A 14322-nucleotide genomic window follows, 5' to 3' on the forward strand; every position below is an offset into this window, starting at 1 on the left:
GGCCTATACCCATACATGGAAGTGAGTTACAACTCAGCATTCTGACTGCCAAAATAACAAGATGGCATGATTTAGCTAGGACGGCGTCAGGGTTCAACCCCTCTCGCAGAAGGCAGATGTCTACAGAGTCTTCTGTGTTGACCCTGGGGTGACGTCATGCTCCTCACTGCCTCTGGAATTAACTGCAACTCCTTAGCACAACACACGAGACTCCCATGGCCCAGCCCCTGCCTGTGTCTGACCACATCCTCTACTGCCCCCCAGCCCTGCCCCTTGTGCTCATCCAGCCCGGAGCAGCTGGAGTCCCTGCACGTGCCACCTACCAAGGCCTCTGTGCTGCTGTTCGTCTCGGCCGCAGTGTCCTTATCCCTCCTCTTCATTAAATCCCAGCTCAGAGGCCACAGCCTCTGTGTAGTTCCTTCCTCCGGGCCTTGGACACGTCCGTGGTTACGGTGTCTATAATCATCCTGTGTGCCTCTCTGAGCGATCAAGCTGGGAGTTCTTGGAGGACAGGGCCTGTGTCTCTTTATATCTGAATCCCTGCTGCCTAGCCCAGTGCCTGGCAGGAAGTAGGGACTCAGTCTATATTTATTAAAGTGAATTTTTCTAGACAGGCATACTCTCACCACCACATAGTAAGGATAAAACATGCCTTTTCCGCAATGGCTAGACTCCACATTGTGACCACCCGCCAAGGCCGTGGCCAGTGTCTGTGAAGGGCTTTGGGAGCAACGGAAGCCACACCCAGCCTCAGTGGGGTAGCCACAGAGCACCTCACAGCATAAGATAGGCTGCAACCAATAAATACCTCATTAGCTTCAGAGCCTGCTGGGCCACTTGCCAGGGCCGTGCTATACCCTTTCAGAGCCTGGACATGCACCACCAGACTGAACGTAATCTACTTAATTAACTTACAGCACAGAATAAACACTGTACCCCCAGTGCTGCCCTCATTCAAGCTGCTCAAATCACATTGGGAAAAACCCACAGTGTCTCCCTGGCAGGTTAGCACCATCACTCCCAGGGCATCGCCATGGTGAAACTGGTAAACACACCCCCTTTTGCAAAACCTCTCCCTTCCCTCTTATTAATTTTTCTAGAAATGTATACAACTTTCATCTGCTTTAAGTAAATGTTTGCAAACGTTAATTAGCCCCAGGGATACTCCCTTTGTACACTATACATTTCAGTGAGATTTGGGCAAAATATGGTGGTCATACATGTATTTCTGATTAGCATATGTTCTGAATGAAAATGAGAGCACCTGGCCCTTAACTAAGATGAAATATATGAAATTGGGATGTGTCAGAAAACATGCCTGCAGGTCTGGTTCTGATCCTACATTTTTCGAACAGTGAAGTTAGACTGAATGTTTTCTGATTTGGCTACTTTTTACATCTCTAAGGAATGAAAAGCCAGTACCTGATGGGGACAACAGGGGCTAAAGCTAGTGACCATCAGTGCTCCAGGCAGCGGATGGAAGGTGAGGCTTAGAATCCTACACGGAAATGGCGATTTCCTTAGGACAAGAGACTGGGATTTGGGGCCATGAGGGTGGGCCTCGTTTCTCAATGCCAGCCATCCATCCGGTGGTTTGGTTGCAAGAAAGGCAATTCCACCCAGCAGCCTATATTCATCATTTCTGGAATAGTAAGGCATACACACTGTCAGGGCCCAGAGAGAATCAATCTAGGTAAGGCAAGAGAGGGGTTAGATTTTAAAAGGAAAATGTTCTTTGCCTTTCAAAGCCTTTCAAGGGCTACTGACATTCACCATCTCTGTGCTCTTACCTACTCAGATAAATGAGGGAAGAGGCGATGCTCTGACACCTCTGGAATCCACCAAGGGGCAAGTTGCTAGGCAAGAGAGCTGTGATTCAGGGCTTGGGCCACTAGAATAAAAACTAAGAGAAACAATGCAGTCCTGTCAAGTAGCCAATCTGAATGGCATCCTTTGACCTCATGGAATAAAAGAGAGCCCCTGTAGTATCTCAGAAGAAAACAGGAGCAGGGGTCATGCCTCTGACTGCTGAGCAGGGCCAGCAGAGGCCGACGGTACCCCCTGTTCCTGCCAAGCCGTGTGTTCAGACACGGCCATCCAACAAGCGTACAGAAATACCACGCTCTAAAGGCACATAGCTTCCAGTCTGTTGTTTGGAATTCTGAACACGACTTCCCATAAAAACTATCTCCTCATGGTGTTCGGGTTCCTTCTTATACATGAAACACAGAATGACCTAGAGTTTAGAATGGGAGGACCAATGGTGAAGGGAAAAGGGGCATTCATGGCCATGAAACCGGTCAGCAGGGGCACTCTGGGACCACATTCCCATGATGATGGCCAGGAGGGATCCACGTGTGTGCGCACGCATGTGTGTTTTGTGGGAGAGCACGTCTGTGAGAGAAACATGGGGCTCCAGAAACAGAAACTCAGGGAAGGAACTGAAAGACAAGGAGAAGTACCAAGCAGAGGTGAGGATTCTGAGTCCCAGTAACTCCTCAGTTGAAATCTTTCTCTCTAAAAGGACTCATTTCCCAGGTGGGAACAAGCGTGAGCTGTTTCGCTGAGGCCAGGAGAGGGGAGGGGGGGTAGCAACAGACTCCCGCTGTTTGCTGGACCGGGATGCCCGTAACTCAGCTGTTCGCTATGATTAAGGAACACTATGCAGGACCACGTGTTCACCGAGCAGGGTCAAGACCTCCAGCGCCCATAGGGCCAGACGGTGACATAAGCCAGTGAGACTGGGGCAACGTGTGTGGCGGAGGTGCTGGGGAGGGCTGGAGAGTCTGGGCCATCAACACAGCCGCCACGCCTCAGTCCTGGCCATGGGACCTGGAGAGAAGGCAGACACAGGGCTGTCCTGCCTTCTGAGTTTTAAATAAAAGTATAAAATACCCTGATTTTAAATGGTGGCAACTAATGCACATTAAGAAAAGAATGCCACAGGAAAACAAAAAACAAAACACTCTTCTGCCTGGTTGGTGGGATACTAGTTTGCAGCCCCTTTCCCAGTGCCTATAGTCAGAAAAAACTGTTTGGTTCTTCGGTTCCCAAAGCTAGTTACAGACCAGAATCACTTAGGGTGCAGGTCCAAAATGCAGATTTAGAGACCCACCGTAGACCAACTGAATCCGAATCCCTCTGGGAGAAACCTAGGAACCTGTATCTTGAGGTTGTGATTATGATGTGGCTGCACTGACTCTGAGGAACCCCTGACATGTTTGTGTTACTTTCCTTGGCTTCATAGGTATAACCAAACCCTCACTTTTGTCTCATACCTCTAGCTCATAATGAGAAAATAATATTATAAGAAAAATAAAATGATAACACCACAAAAAATACCGACCAAGGCTTCTAACACTTCTCTCCAGGGAAAGGACAGAGGCCAGCGTATGGGAGACCTGGGACACAGCTGTTGCCTAGTGTGTAAAATTGTGTCTTCTCTAAAAGCTTTATAAAACTTTAATATTCTACTCTATAATATACCCATATATATTTTAATATACCAATTTTCCCCCTACCAAATCTTTGAGAAAAACTGACTCTGGAGGAAGATGCAGTATGTTTATCCTGTGATTTGGAGAGCCCCCAAGAATTCCCCCAGCACAAGTGTTTCAGGATATTTAGCAAAGTTTGAGAAGCACACACATATCTACATATCTATAATCCATACTATTTCATTTCATCTAGGCCCACTGGCAAAATGCCACATTAAGTCCACAGGTGGGAGGCTACATGCAGAATTATTTGGCTTCTATTAAGACTTCTATTTAAATTTCTGCTCCAAAAAAAGGCATGTGTGTATGTTAGAAATGTGTTAGATGGGGGAGAAAATGATGACATAATGACAAGAAATCATCCTTCAACAACATACAGCTTTCAAAGGTTAATGGCTTAAGAGTGGTTTATTTACATTTTTTTTTTTAATAAAAAGAAGCAGTCAAAGGAAATTAGGCGCTTAAACTGCTCTAAAGGCCCTGCTCATCTGGGCAGCGAGGGTCACTTGTGGAGGATTTGCTCGCTGTGCGGCTTTGTGGTGTGGGCAGCTCAGACTCCTTGGGAAATAACAATCCATCCCGGAAGCTCCAGCCACGTGTATGTACCTCCTGGCTACACACAGGCCCCCGAGCAATGGCCTGCAGACCTGTTTCAGCCACCCAGTGGGGTCTGAGTGACCTGAGTGCTATCTACAGGCAGCAGAGCCCCTGCAGGCTTTCTGCCATTGTCTGCATTGTGAGGCTTCAAGGAAACCAAGGTATTCCTGCTGGGCTTAACTTTTCCTTTCTTGGTGACATCGCCAACTGCCACCAGCCTTTAAAGTCACACCTCCTGTTTTCCTACCTTCTCTTACCCTAATATCATTACTTCTTAGTAAGCTTAAAGCTAGGTTCCCTTGGGCTTCCCTGGTGGCACAGTGGTTGAGAGTCCGCCTGCCGGTGCAAGGGACACGGGTTCGTGCCCCGGTCCGGGAAGATCCCACATGCCGCAGAGCGGCTGGGCCCGTGAGCCATGGCCGCTGAGCCTGCGCGTCTGGAGCCTGTGCTCCGCAATGGGGGAGGCCACAACAGTGAGAGGCCCACGTACCGCAAAAAAAAAAAAAAAAAAAAAAAAAAAGCTAGGTTCTCTGGAGATATTGCATTTTAGTAAGTGTGAGAATTCCTGATTAATTTCGGGCAGCATTTCACTGCTGTGTAGTACTTAACTATTGATCTGAATGCCCCAGGTGTTGATTCCTCTGGAAAAGATGCTTTAAATTAAATGTGGGCTCTTTATGTCACAGTGCCCAACTTGTCATGAATAAAGTGATGATCACACAATCAATAAAGTTACTTCATATTATTACACTAAGGAAAGTGATAAAAGCTCTTTGTGGAAGCCAAATATACACCGTCATTCCCTCAGTCACTAATGTTCACGATGGAGAGATGCTCTGGCTTTATTCTCACCCTCACCCCACCCCCAAGAAAGTTCTGCCCCAGCTGGGACCCAAACCCACCTTCTCTCAAGGGATCAGCCACTTCCTCTCTGGGAGCCTCAAAATGGTGTCTAAGTCCCCTCAGCTGGAACGTTCCAGAGCTCAGTGCTTCTAAGCTGTTGTGAGGGAGGAGCCTTGAGAAGGTTCTCCCACCTGCATGTAGCCCCGGGAGTGGCACAGGCGAGACCCCTGCTGGCGAGGCGTGACCCTGCACCCACACCGAGGGGAGGGGGGCCTCCCAGCAAAGAAGCTCTCAGGGTGCCGCATCCTCTTTCCAGCTTTCTTTCACCACTGTCTCCTCTGACTCAGGATACAATCCACTCCCCCTCCTATACCGACAGGCTGGACAGCCCACTCCCCAGACAGGCGACAGAACCCGACCGTCAGCACTTACCCCTCCTGGGCCTCAGCTGAATTCTCAGACCACCCCCTAGAAGGACGGGGGCGGGGAGGGGAGAACACACTTGGAGCCCTGGATACCTGGCCAGGGTGCCCACACATGACAAACTTCCTGCTTCCGATGGTAATAAAATCAGGGGCTCCTCGGAGTCTTCTTCTGTTGCTAACAGGATTAGAAAATAAAAATAAATCCCAAACACACAGAGGCACGCTGCCTCTGCCTTGTGGAGAGAGAACATTAGTTCTGTTTTGCCTAGAACGACCTTCCACCTTCCGATGACAGCTTCCCTTCAACAAGACTAAAAGCTGCCTCCAAACCCCTTTCAAAAAGAAGCAAGGGGGCCACAAGGTGCCAGGGCGCAAAACTGACAACAGCAATCTGTACTCTCCCCACCGTTAACCCCTTCCCAGTGTTTCCCACTTGGAGTGGATCTGATGATCAAGCTCGGTCAGGGCTTTCACCCTCCCGGCCTCAGGAGGCAGGCTCGGGGGAGAAGGCCACCTCACACCTTAAAGGGACACGTCGCCCTCCAGCCACGGCCTCCTGGGCAGCAGGACCCTTCTTCCACGCCGGCTGCTTGACACGACACAACAAACAAAAACAGTCCTGTCGCGGTGACACAGCTCTAACGCCATTCAGCTCTCACAAAATCGAGCTCTGTCCCATTTGAAGTATGGTGACAACATCCCTCCCCCACTGACCCGGCTTCAGCAGCCCTCTGTCCTCACCCCCCCCCCCCCCCCCCGCACGGGGGAGCCGAGCCTCTCATCTCACCGGCCTGCAGGGGGCGCCCTGGGTCGCCGGCTCGGACTTCCAGTTCTGGGCCGCGTCAACCACAGCCTACCGTCCCTCCCTCCGCTCTTGTTTTTCTTTACTAAATATAACTGCATATTCAACCAACCAGGCATAAACATTAATTAGAAGTGCAAGTCACTACATTTACAAAAACATGCCATCTGAGCAAGACATAAAAAAAGCCTAAGAACTAGGTATAAGTGGAACCTTTCTCAAAAACCTTCAACTGTTATCGAATCGCTGACTTTAACTCTTACTCATTTGAGACTTAGTAAAATCTTTCTCCTTTAAAAAAAATCAATTTCTTGTTTGTAAAATACATGTAGAAAATAAAAAAGCTGGAAAACTCTATAAACCATAAAGAGAGAATAACACACACAACAATCTCTCTCTCATACACACGCACAGAGACCCGAAGCTAGAATTCAGGGTGTTTCAGCAAAGCAAACCCCAGGATTGCCCTCTACCACATGCTACTGTTACAGTCATTTCCCACAAAGTGTTTATCAATAAGAAGTAAGGCAGCTATCATCTTGTAAATCAAGCATCACGCTCAGAGTTTTACCTGCGTTTTCTTTAGTTCTCAAAACAACCCCAAAGGCAGTAGTATTATTTCCAATATATCAACAAGGTAGCAAAGTCTCAGGGAAGTGAAATAAACTAGAAAATGGCACAGTTGGGATTTTAGATCACTGCAGTCCATCTACCCTAAAAACACATGCTCTCTGCATCACACCAGATGCTTTCTCTTTTGTTTTTACAGACCTCCACTCCTGAGCACAAGCAGTTTTAAAAAGGAAGGCACATGCATGGTGCTTCCACATGAGAGGCCAACACCTCCACAGTCACCTTCATCACAACTAAGAAGTTCCTGGAGAGAGAGAGAGAGAGAGAGAGAGAGAGAGAGAGAGAGGGAGGGAGGGAGGGAGGGAGGGAGGGAGAGAGAGAGAGAGGAGAGGGGAGAGAGAGAGAGAGAGAGAGAGAGAGACACGAGAGAGAGACACGAGAGAGAGAGAGAGAGAGAGAGAGAGAGAGAGAGAGAGAGAGAGAGAGAGAGAGAGGGAGAGAGAGAGAGAGAGAGTTCGTTTGCTAGGGCTGCTGTAACAAAGTACCACAAACTGGGTAGCTAAACAACAGACATTTCTTGTCCCACAGTTTTAGAGACTAGAAGTCTGAGATCAAGGTGTCAGCAGGGTTGTTCCTCCTGCGGGCTGTGAGAACCCCATCTGCTGCCTGCCTCTCCCCTGGCTTCTGGTGGTTTGTTAGCGATCTTTGGTGTCCTTCGCTTATAGAAGCAAAGCCCGATCTCTGCCTTCACGTCCACATGGCACTCTCCCTGTGTAAGTATGCCTGTGTCCCGATTTCCCCTTTTAGTAAGGACATCAATCATATTGTATTAGGACACACCCTCATGATATCACCTTAACTAATTATATCTGTAATGACCCTATTTCTAAATAAGGTCACATTCTGAGGCACTGGGGGTTAGGACTCCAACATATGAATTTGTGGGGGGACACAATTCAACACATAACAGTGAGTGAGAAAGAGAGACATATGGGGCAGGGAGGCAGAGGATGGAAGGGAGGATCGAAGGGAGAGAGTAAGAGAGGGAGGAGGGGAGGGAGAGGGAGGGAGAGCTGGAAAGGAGAGGAGGGGGCTGGGCTGACTGGGGCTGGGCTGTGTGCACTCCCTCTGGCCAGGACACATCCCCAGGGCAGGTGTGGGATGTGGGATGGTGTCGGTGTTTCTTATGAAAGGGGTGCCCCATCATTGTGAACATCTGTAAGCAGTAGGTAAGGGACATGCTAATTGTGACCAAGTTTGAATACCACTGTGCCATCTCTGGCCCACCCACTGTCCACCACTGGTAGTGACTCTTGAATCATATATTGTCCCACAGAATTCTTCAAGCTGGTAAGGCTGACAGATGGGCTTTGAATATAAGCTGCCTCAGAGAACCTTGGGGTGAACTTACCTGTCAAGACAGAATAGAATTTTCAAAAATACAAACTCAACTTAAAGATTTAAAATAGAGGTAAGGTGTCCTTATCCCATGCCTCTTGCAGGGAAAAAATACGTAAATATAAGACATCATTTGCTCACCCCAATGGTGAAAGCTTGCTTCAAATAGAGCAGGCATGCTATATATGCGAAGTGTACATTAAGATGGGCTGTAAACGCCGTAGGAACTCATTTCTTCTGGTTTACTTGGCATTACTGTCGCTGCATAAATGTTGTGCAAATGATGTTGGTGCTAGTATCAATCAGCAAATTGGTATACCACATCAGCTGAAGTGAGAAGAAATGGTTGTAATTATTCTTAAAACCAACAGGACCTTTTCTAACAAACAAGAGAAGCCATAGACTAAGAAACCGAAACAAGGCTTGCTGACACCTCAGTGACATTTTGGCAAAAGGATACAGGAATCCAGGTCAGATTCTGTGAACTGTTACAGCTCAACACAGGGCAACTGATAAACACCGGTTTAATGGATGCCAGTGGGTTTTCCAGGCCCGGGAAGATCTGCACACACCATCCACTCTTCCCACTCCCGGCACCTGTACTGCTCCCCCCTGTGAGGCAACACGGGGCAGGGCCGATACACCCACCCTGCCCCCGCTGGGACCACGCACATACTCATCGCCAGGCCCCAGGAGGTGGGGGAACCACACAAGGCAGCCAAGAGAACACAGGTTTTGGAGTCTGATCTGCTTTTCAGCTGCAAGCCATGCCACTCACTAGCTGAACTCTTTGAGCTTCAGCTTCCTGTAAGATGGGAATATCATTACATGTCTAGAGGCTGCTGTAAAGATTAAACAGCATTTTGTACAAGTAGCCGTCGCACAGAGCCTGGCCATAGAGCCAGTCCTCGGGCAGTGGAACTTTCTGCCCTTCTTCCCTTCCATGAGAAGGATGGAGCCCTCTCAGGGAACAATCTCCATCTGACTGGACTGCAAGTATGAGATTTAAACAGAGGTGGAGATCCAGCGGGAGCTCAGAAGACCCCCAACATCTGGCACTGTCTTCTGACAAGCAAGTAAGAAAGTGTTGAAAGTGTATTTGGGGAAGAGGGGTGTACTAACATACATTTACACTTCTTATGTGCCAGGCACTGTTCTAAGAACTTTATATACTTTATAATAGTTGAATTCTCACAACAGTGAGGTAGGTTTTATCCTTATCCTTACTTAACAGATGAGGAAACTGAGGCACAGAGAGGTTAAGTGGCTTGCCTAAGGTCACAGAATAAGTGGTGGAGTCAGGACCAAACCCAGGCAGTGTGGACCTAGCACCCATGAGCTTAACCACACTACTATGCTGCCCTTTCTTGTCCGAATCCTTTCTCTGCAGCTGGTTTGGGATTTCCCCCTCAGTTTCATGGATGTTTTGCTCCACTTTTTGCTGTTGTTGTTGGAGCTAGATATAATTTTTTATTGAAGTATAGGTGATTTACAATGCTGTATTAATTTTCCCTTCACTTTTTTTTTTAACATCTTTATTGGAGTATAATTGCTTTACAATGGTGTGTTAGTTTCTGCTTTGTAACAAAGTGAATCAGTTACACATTCCCTTCACTTTTTTTTTTGTTTTTTTTTGCGGTACGCGGGCCTCTCACTGTTGTGGCCTCTCCCGTTGCGGAGCACAGGCTCCGGATGCGCAGGCTCAGCGGCCGTGGCTCATGGGCCTAGCCGCTCTACGGCATGTGGGATCCTCCCGGACCGGGGCACGAACCTGTGTCCCCTGCATCGGCAGGCAAACTCTCAACCACTGCGCCGCCAGGGAAGCCCCTCCCTTCACTTTTTTTTTTTTGCGGTACGTGGGCCTTTCACTGTTGTGGCCTCTTCTGTTGCAGAGCGCAGGCTCAGCAGCCATGGCTCACGGGCCCAGCCGCTTCACGGCATGTGGGATCTTCCTGGACCGGGGCACGAACCCGTGTCCCCTGCATCGGCAGGCAGACTCTCAACCACTGCGCCACCAGGGAAGCCCTCCCTTCACTTTTTAATCATTCACTCCACAAACAATTGTTGACACTGACTCTGAGCCAGAAGCTGGGAAGACGCAGCTGGGCTGGGAGGGAGGCCTGTAGGGCATCCACAGGCCTAATGAATGGGCAGAAAGGGGCGAGGGCCAGGAGAGGAGGAGAGAAAAGTGCTCTGGGTGTTCAGATAGGGCGAGAGTGGGCTCCTGTGGCTGATGGTCACAGGATGCTATGGAGAAGGCGTGATCGAGCTGGCCGTGAAAGAGAGGGTTTCGCAAGGGGGAGACAAGTGAAGAGAAGCCCCCCAGGAGGCAGGGGGGGCTCTAGCAAAGATAAGAAGGTGAGCGCCTGGCACAGCAGTTAAGGAAGCATGAGCGTCCAATCTGACTGGAGCGCACGGGGCCAGTCACAAAGGCCTTGGATGCCAGGCCCCCCAGGGGCTAAAATTCACAGTGCATCCCAGCACTCAGTTATGGAAGCAGGGTGAGGATCTGCTGTAGAACTCCCTATGGATTCTGCTCCATAAGGCTGGTAACCCATCCTCCTGCAAAAACCGTGCCCCATTCCAAACGCTCTCCAGGAAAGCTACAGGGGGCCACCTTCTCTCTCCTCAACCTGGAGCCCTGAATACAGCTGCCCTGATTTGTCCCCCCAAAACAGGGGGCCTGAGGGATGATTACTGCCTGCAGAGCTGGGAGAAGCCGAGAATCATGAGCCTCCTAACTCCCACCCACATTGAATCTCTTTTTATTTTCTTGCATGTAATAAATAAACTGTTTTGAGCACCTCCTCTGCATAAGGTGCTGTGTCAGGATCTGAGAGGAGGTCAAGAGGCTGCTGCCCAGGGCACACGATAGCTCCTGAATTCCATTTTGCCCCTTTTTCAAATCACCCCTTGCCTCCAGGCACTAAACTCCCTGCCAGTTCTGCAGCCACAAGTTGCTTTCAGCTTTCACACCCCCAAACTCAGAACTCTCCCACAGGCCCCCTTGAGACCCAAATCATTGTCATTTCTCTGACACCTAAAACACAGCCCCCCTCCCCCACCCCCGCAAGGCCCACAGGCAGTCATGTTACACAACCATGTCATGAGCAGGAAAAAGTGCTTGCTAATTACAGGGCTGGGAGAACATCCCTTTACATGTTTAATAATGAGGACCAGAATTGGACATGAAATCCTAATGACCCACAACAAACACCGTCTCATACTGAAGCTGGCATGACTTAGTTCAGTCATATTTCCTGCACCTCTATCGAGCTTGTCACTCTGGAATCAGGCAAAACTAGGTAAAAATAACAATATAAAGCTTTTGGAGCACTCAGGAAGGCAGCAATGCTTTATGTGCGTAGAACGGCAGAGAGACGTGAAGCAACTCTCTCTGTCAGCGCAGTGGAAACACGTCCCTGGGGAGAGAAGAAGCTACCCACAGAGGTGGCCACCACATGCAGAAGGCATGCAGCCCGGTCTGGGAAGAACCCGGGGTCTGGCCTCTGTGCCGTCATTCCCTGGGGCTGGGTGGAGGCTGAATTCTGGACTGTGAGTGCAGAATGCCCCCACCCATCCCCACCGGTCAAAATCCTACCTGTCTGAGGTAGACATGCAGTTGGTTCTCCCCAGACCTCCTTCTCACTCTCCTCTCAGGAGATCAGACCTGGGGAAACTACGTTTCGCAGACTCCCAGGCAGCCGGAGCTCTGCGTGTAAGTCAGGGTCTGCCGAGCACAAGTCCATGAGATGTGGAGGGAGGGAATGCAGCTCCTGGCTGTCACTGCTGGTCACCCCGAAACCAGATGTCCTGCTGCCGCTTCCAGGTATCCAAGAAGCAGGGCAGTGGAGGCAGCTTCTTGTCCAAACTCTAATCCCTGGACCTCACCTTAGGGTTGAGATCCTTCAGCTTCCTGGAGAGTCCAGAAACAGCTGTGGGGCTGGCAGCTGTACAATCTAGGAGTCATTCAAAAGGCCCAGCCTAGAACCAGCCCCTTCACCGATGCTATAAGCACCGAATTCCCAGTACTAAACCCCTTCTGCTTATAACACCTGAGTGGATTCTGTTTCCAGCACTGACCCCTGGTGGATAAACCACCTGGATAAACCGAGCAAGTCCGAATGCCACGGAACCTGGTAGAAATGCTCCCGGGAGCACTGCTATTTAAACTAGTCAGTCCCCAGGGCAGCTCTGGAGGAAGGCCCTAGGTATTCTCACCTTGGAGCTGAGACGGAGGGCGGGGGGAATGGGGGGCATGTCTGTGTGGAGGTAGATGGCGGAAAGCGCAGGCCAAGTGTGTCCGTGCCAGGACCGGGGCTCCGTTACCTAGAGGCTGACGAGGTCTGAACTCAGTGTGAAAACTGGAGAAGTGGAGCCAGTAGCCAGGCTCAAAGGAGAAAGGCTGAAGCTGGGTGACAGAGCCAGTGGTGAGCAGCTGGGAACACAGAAGTGTGCACGGGACTGAGAATCAGGGCAGCTGAAGCATCCAGGGTCTGCCAGGCAGGCAGCTGGGGTGCTGGAGCAGCCTGGTGATTAGTGGGAGCCCGGGGTTCCCATGAGGCTCAACGACAGGGAGAACCAATTGGATTTGGGTGTGCTGAGTTTTCTTAAACTGAGGTATCCCTGTCACCAAGGGAGAGGGGTGCTGCATTCTGTTAGGTGACATTACTAAGAGACCTCACGGTCAAGAGGCAAGAACTTGTGCTACTGTGAGCCGTCTAGTCCATACTATACTGGATCTACTGGTACATCTCAAAAGTGTGCAATGGCAGCAACATTTCTGGGCAAGTTGTACTATTTTTTTTTTCTCACAGCTTTAATCAATGTGCTTTAAGCCAGTGCTTCTCGACCTTTAATGTGCATCCGAATCACTTGCGGGGGGGGGGGGTCTTTTGAAAATGCAGGGTCTGATTCAGTGGGTCTGGGTGCAGTCCAAGATTCTGTATTGCTGGTGCAGACCACACTATGAGTAGCCAGACTTGAAGCTTGGTAAGCATCAGTCAACATGTGAACTACTTACAGATGCATTACCAAGTGCCAAGTGTCTGTTCCCTATTTCACGGATGCAGATTTCACATCAGCAAAAAGTTAAGGAGCTAGCCCAGGGCCTCTCAAGGGGTAAGGAGCAACTAACCCACACACCAGCCTGCCAGCTCTCACCTGCTTACAGCTCTGTTTTCTGCCTTCCCTTACCCTACCCTGGGCCCTTGGGAGAATGTGATTTAATTTCTCATTTCTGTGGACTCTAAAACCTGTGCCAGGGCAGAGAGGTGGGGAAGAGAAGGGAGGGGGAGGGGAGGGAGACAGAGATGGAGGAGGGAGGGGGAGGGGAGGGGGAAGGGCACTGAGAGCCGACTGTCACCCAGGACCAGGTGAAGGCTGTTTACACCGTTTCTTGCCAGTTGACCCAGAGTCTTGTTGGTCCCTTCCCCTGGGATCCTAGGAGGCAATTCATGGCAGAACAAGGCAAATGGCAAATAATCGTATGAAGGATACTCAGACTCGACAGGAGTCAGAGAAATGAAAATCAAAGTAACAAGGAGATATTACTGTTTACCCATCAGAAGGCTAACACTAACAAGGAAGTAACCATGCTGTGGGGATGGGGAAACAGGTACTCTCACCAACTGCTAATGGAAATGAGAACTGTTGTAGTTTTTTGGGAACACAATCTGGAAACGTCTATCAAAAGTAAAAATACTGGGTTCCCTACTGGCGCAGTGATTGAGAATCCGCCTGCCAATGCAGGGGACACAGGTTCGAGCCCTGGTCCAGGAAGATCCCACATGCTGCGGAGTAACTGAGCCCGTGCGCTACAACTACTGAGCCTGTGCTCTAGAGCCCGTGAGCCACAACTACTGAGCCCGCGAGCCACAACTACTGAAGCCTGCATGCCTAGAGCCTCTGCTCCGTAACAAGAGAAGCCACTGCAATGAGAAGCCCGTGCACCACAATGAAGAGTAGCCCCCGCTCGCCACAACTAGAGAAAGCCCGTGCACAGCAACAAAGACCCAACACAGCCAAAACTAAATAAAATAAATTTATAAAAAGAAATAAAATAAAATAAAAATACTATACCCTTCAGCTCAGCGCTCCTACTCTTGGGAATCTACCCCTGGGAAATAAAAGCAGTAGTTCGTAAGGATACACACACATATACAAGGATGTTTATGGAAGCAGTCTA

General features: G+C 49.6%; 1 protein-coding gene across 1 annotated transcript in view; it reads right to left on the reverse strand.

The window, feature by feature from the left end:
- Positions 1 to 14322, reverse strand: part of XXYLT1 (xyloside xylosyltransferase 1) — a 190411-nt gene that overhangs the window by 25091 nt on the left and 150998 nt on the right. The gene's annotated exons all lie outside the window — the stretch shown is intronic.

The sequence above is a fragment of the Orcinus orca genome, chromosome 5, assembly GCF_937001465.1.
Source record: "Orcinus orca chromosome 5, mOrcOrc1.1, whole genome shotgun sequence".
Lineage (NCBI taxonomy): Eukaryota > Metazoa > Chordata > Mammalia > Artiodactyla > Delphinidae > Orcinus > Orcinus orca.